The sequence below is a fragment of the Theropithecus gelada genome, chromosome 2 (genome assembly GCF_003255815.1).
Source record: "Theropithecus gelada isolate Dixy chromosome 2, Tgel_1.0, whole genome shotgun sequence".
NCBI classification, from domain to species: domain Eukaryota; kingdom Metazoa; phylum Chordata; class Mammalia; order Primates; family Cercopithecidae; genus Theropithecus; species Theropithecus gelada.
In genome coordinates this window covers 41,792,543-41,798,542 of record NC_037669.1, presented here as the reverse complement: position 1 = coordinate 41,798,542, position 6,000 = coordinate 41,792,543, and positions in this window count along the sequence as shown.

The window sequence follows — 6,000 nt, the reverse complement described above, 5'->3', positions numbered from 1 at the left end:
TGATTAATCCAAAAAGAATGCATAAAAGAAAACCAGGGCCGGGCACGGTGGCTCATGCCTATAATCCTAGCACTTTGGAAGGCCGAGGTGGGTGGATCACTTGAGGTCAGGAGTTTGAGACCAGCCTGACCAACATAGTGAAACCCCGTCTCTACTAAAAATACAAAAATTAGCTGGGCATGGTGGCACATTTCTGTAATCCCAGGTACTTGGGAGGCTGAGGCAGGAGAATTGCATGAACCCGGTACGTGGAGGTTGCAGTGAGCCGAGATCACACCACTGCTCTCCGGCCTGAGTGACAGAGCAAGACTGTCTCAAAAAAAAAAAAAAAAAAAAAGAAAGAAAGAAAAGTCAAAGGAATATAAAAGAGGTTAAGTAGAAAACAAATAATAAGATGGTAGATAAAACCTAAATATTATCAATAATTCTACCAAATGTAAACAGACTAAATATTCCAGGTGGAAGACTACGATAGCCTGAATTTTTTTTTTTCTTTTTTTTTTAGATAAAGTTTTGCTCTTGTTGCCCAGGCTGGAGTGCAGTGGTGTGATCTTGGCTCACTGCAACCTCCACCTCCCAGGTTCAGGCGATTCTCTTGCTTCAGCCTCCTGAGTAGCTGGGATTACAGGCACCTGCCACCACGCCAGGCTAATTTTTTGTATTTTTAGTAGAGATGGGGTTTCACCATGTTGGTCAGGCTGGTCTCAAACTCCTGATCTCAGGTGATCCACCCACCTCAGCCTCCCAAAATGCTGGGTTTACAGGCGTGAGTCACTGCGCCTGGCCGATAGCCTGAATTTTTAAAAAAGAAAACCTACATGGTGCCTACAAGAAACCACACCTTGAAGATAAAATCACAGAAATATGTAAAGTAAAAGGATTGAAAAAGATATCTCATAAAAATGTAAAGGAAAATGGGTTCAGCTACATTAATATGAGATAAAGTAAATTTTAGGTAAGAAGCTTTGTAGAGATAAAGAGGGGTATGATATAATGATAAAGGATTAATTTGCCATATATCATATAACAACGTAAAATCTATATGTACCTAAAATATAGCCTCAAAATATATAAACCAAATTTGACAGAAATAGACAAATCTTCAATTATATTAGGAGACATTTGCTCTAGTTGACATATAGAACATGGCGCACAACAAAATAAATTTTTTTTTTTTTTAGAGGGGGACTTGCTCTATTGCATGGGCTGGAGTGTAGTAGTGCAATTATAGCTCACTGCAGCCCTGAACTGCTGGGCTCGAGCTATCCTCCCACCTCAGCCTCTCAAGTAGCTGGGAGTCACCATACCTGGTAAAATACGTATTCTTTTTTTCAAGTATACATGCAATATTTACATAAATTTATCTGGATAGAATACTAAATTATAGGCCAGATGCAGTGACTCATGCCTGTAATCCCAGCTTTTTGGGAGGCCAAGGTGGGAAGATCTCTTGAGCTCAGGAGTTGGAGAACAACCTATTCAAGATAGTGAGACCTGGTCTCTACAAAAAAATTTAAAAAATTAGCTAGGTATGGTGACACACACCTGTGGTCCTAGCTACTTGAGAGGTTGAGGTGAGAGGATTGCTTGAGCACAAGGAAATTGAGGCTGCAGTGAGCCATGATTGCACCACTGCACTCCAGCCTGGGCAACAGAGCAAGACCTTGTCTCAAAAAGAAGAAGGAGAAGGAGAAGGAGAAGGAGAAGGAGAAGGAGAAGGAGAAGGAGAGGAAGAGGAGGAAGAGGAGGAAAAGGAAGAGGAAGAGGAAGAGAAAAGAAGGACTATAAAACAAATTTGTTTCCTCAACACATTTCATAGGATTGTATTTCCCTCAGAATGTGTTCTCTGATCACAGTAGAATTAAGGCAGATATTAATTTAAAAAGAATAATTTGGAACATCTTTGATATTTTTAGAAATTAAGCAATGCACTTCTAAATAACCCATAGATAAAGAGAAAATCCAAAATAACTTAGAAATCCTTTAAAACTGTTGGGTGGATCACTTGAGGTCAGGAGTTCAAGACCCAGCCTAGCCAACATGGTGAAACCCCACCTCTACTAAAAATACAAAACTTAGCTGGGCATAGTGGTGAGTGCCTGTAATCCCAACTACTTGGGAGGCTGAGACAGGAGAATCACTTGAACCTGGGAGGCGGAGGTTGCAGTGAGCTAAGATCGAGCCACTGCACTGCAGCCTGGGCAACGTAGTGAGACTCCATCTCAAAAGCAAACTGGATTGTATTTAAAAATTGCATTGTAATGAAAATGCAGCACATCAAAACTAATAGAATCCTGCAGTTGAGCAAAGGAAATGAAACTGTACAATATACCTGTGCTACAAGATAGAAAATTATGAATGTCTTCACCAAATAACAAATAGAGCTCTACTGAAGTTGAGAGGTAGGAGCAGGTGTATATCCCAGAGGTGGATCACAAAAGGCCCCATAGAAGTGGTGACATTTAAATGAGGTTTTAAACAAATATGATGAAAAGTTGTAGCTATAGAATAGAGGTAAAAGGAGAAATGTCCAATAGGTTGCAGCTCAAGTTGTGATCACAGAAAAATTAATCAAATTTTAAAAATTAATCGCCTAAATACACATATTATAAAAAGAATAAAGGCTGAAAAATCAACTCATCTTAAGAAATTAGAAAGAGAAAAGCAAGTTTGAAAGACTCAATACTGGAAAAGATCTATTCTATAGATGTAATGCAATCCTGACTGCAACAAATCCTGATCTCAACAGATCTGTGTGTATATGTGTTGCATATATGCAACTTGACTAGGGCCATAGCAAAGATAAGGCTAGATAGGTAGGTAGGGGCCAGGGCAGATAGGGCATTGTTGATCTTATTACAAAGTTGGAAGTTTATCCTTAAAGTAGGGAGCAATGAAGGGTTGTTACACAGATGAGCTATATGATTTACATTTTAAAATATATCACACTGATAACAGTTTTAAGAAAAAATAGATTAAGCCTAAAAGGTTGTTGTAATAATCTAGAGATATAATGGTGATTTTGATAGTGGCAATAGGAAAGGATAGAAGCGGACAGATTTGAAACCTATTTAGTAGGTAGGTTTCAAGACTTGTTACTAGAGTCAATGGATAATGCCTATGTTCCTAATTTGGAAAATCGGTAGATGGTATTGAGTTTTGAACCACATAATCATACCCTTGTGATATTCTCCTGCAGTTCCAGACAGCCTAGAAACAGGAATAGAAATAATATATAGATTTGTGTAGTGGTACAGATTAGCAGAAATGATGAAAGTCAAGAAAGGGGAACATTTTGAGGTGGTAGCAAACAAAGAGCTAAAATAATGGTGTCCAGGTTAGTTTCAAGACAAATGAAACCATACTGGAATGTAATCTGAGAGAAGTGAGACATGTCTATTGGAGATTACAATAAAAACAAACAGTGAGTTCGATTAAGAGGAAGGAGAAAAGTAAACGTGCAGAAAATAAATATCAGAGAATATTTTTAAAATGGAGATTTGCAAGTGGCATTTTTCAAGGCATATTTAAGTTTGACATATAGCTTAGTCTGAGGATGATTGTTATCTTAGGTGAAATGGAGGTCATGGAATTTCAAAAGAGGTCAAAGAATTGTGAGTCCTGGATGTTAATGGTTTTTGTCAGTGGATGTGGGAAACACCAAAAGTGATTGTAGAAGATAAGACAGAAAAAGACTGAGAGTCAGATACTACAGTTAGAAAAACACAAAGCTTTTGATAGAAAATTTTTGGAAATTGAAAAACTTTTGAGCTCATGGATGGCAAGAATTGTGTTTCATTCATCCTTGTCTTTTTTGTTTATCTAGAACATAGCAAGTGCTCAAAAAATATTTGCTAGTTGAACTGACTCCATTGCCTTTTGTTCCTCAGAAATGTGTATTTGTCCAGGGTATGCTAGATAGCTATTTCAAATGGAGAGATAGGTGATGAAGAGGTGACCTAAGGACTGAGTGACAATAAGAGTCAACCCAAGATCAGGGGAAAGAATATTCTAGGCAGTGGAAAGATCTTGTCAGGAACAATCTTGGCATGTTTCAGAAGCAAAGATTGCTAGTGTAGTTGTAACTTATTGGTCAAAGGAGAAGAAAATGATCAATGTGGCTGGGCACAGTGGCTCACACCTATAATCTCAGCATTTTGTGAGGCCGAGGTAGGGGGATCACTTGTGAGTTTGAGACCAGCCTGGGCAACATAGTGAGACCAAGTCTTGACAAAAAATAAAAAACTAGTTGGGCATGGTGCCACATCCTGTAGTTCCAGCTACTAGGGAGGCTGAGGAGGGAGGATTGCTTGAGCGCTGGAGGTTGAGGCTGCAGCGAGCCATGATCACATCACTTCACTCAGCTTGGGTGACAGAGTGAGACCCTGTTTCAAAAAGAAAAAAAAGGAAAAAGATGGAAGGACCATCAAATTGAATTAAATTCTGGAGGAAAAAGGATTCAGGCAAACAAACATAGAAATTACCAGAGCCCAGGTCTACTAACAGGAAAAAGTACTTTCTTTAGGTCAAAGATAAAAATTGTTTTTTATCTAATTATAACACATAGTATGTCATTTATATTAAATTGCATTCTACTGAGTTTCCTCATATTTCATAAGTCACCCATCTCATTGCCTTTGCTGCATCCACCTCTTCTCCAAGCCTCCAATGTTGGAGTGCCCCCAAGCTCACTCATTCCTTGACCATTTCTCTCTCTCTCTCTCTCTCTCTTTTTTAGAGATGGGGTCTCACTCTATGGGCCAGGCTGGAGTGCAGTGGTGTGATCATCACTCACTGTAGCCTCAAACTCCTCGGCTCCAGCAATCCTCCTTACCTCAGCCTTCTGAGTAGCTGGGACTACAGGTGCACACTAGCATACCCAGACCTACATGATCTGATCCCTAGCTTCCTTTGACTGTATATTTTACCTCTTTGCCCCTTATTCTTGTCAAACTGTCCTTCTTGCTCATCATTTCTCTATACACATTCACTTCTTGGGAAATCTCTTCCAGTTTCATGGCTTTAAATACCATATATATGCTGATGATTCTCAAGTTTATGTTTCTAGCTCCAACCTCTTACCTGATCTTCAGACTCATATATGAAACTGATAACTTAATGTCTCTAATGGATACCCATTAGCATGGGTAGAAGCTCAACATATCCAAAACAAAATTCATACCAGAAAACTTTTCTTATCCTAGTCTTTGCTATTTTTAGAAAATTGCATCATGATTCATCCTTACTACTTAGGACCAAATCTAGGAGTGAATTTTCCTTTTCCTTTTCCTTTTCTTTCCTTTCCTTTCTCCTTCTCTTTCTCTTTTTCTTTCTTTCTTTCCTTCTTTCCTTCCTTCCTTTCCTTTCCCCTTCCTTCCTTCCTTCCTTCTTTCTCTTCTTTCTTTCTTTCTTTCTTTCTTTCTTTCTTTCTTTCTTTCTTTCTTTCTTTCTTTCTTTCTTTCTTTCTTTCTTTCTTTCTTTCTTTCTTTCTTTTTCTTTCTTTCTTTCTTTCTTTCCCTCCCTCCCTCCCTCCCTTCCTTCCTTCCTTCCTTTCTTCCTTCCTTCCTTCCTTCTTCTCTCTCTCTCTCTCTCCCTCCTTCTTTCTTTTTGAGACAGGGTCCCATTGTCCAGGCTGGAGTACAGTGGTGTCATCATAGCTCATTGCAGCTTCAAGCACCTGGGCTCAAGGGATTGTTCTGCCTCAGCCTCCTGAGAAGCTGGGGTTACAGGTGCACACCACCACACCTGGCTAATTTTTTTATTTTTATTTCTTGTAGAGAGGGAGTCTCATTATATTGCCTAGAATGGTCTTGAACTCCCGACTTCAAAGAATCTTCCTGCCTCATCCTTGCAAAGAACTGAGATTGCAGGTGTGAGGCACCACACCTGGCTCTTTTCTTTCTTTTAAATTGTGTATCCAAGCTACACTCTAATATTGTCAGTTCTAGCTTAAAGTTTAATTCCAAGTCAAACTGTTTCTCTCCACTGGCACTACTATCA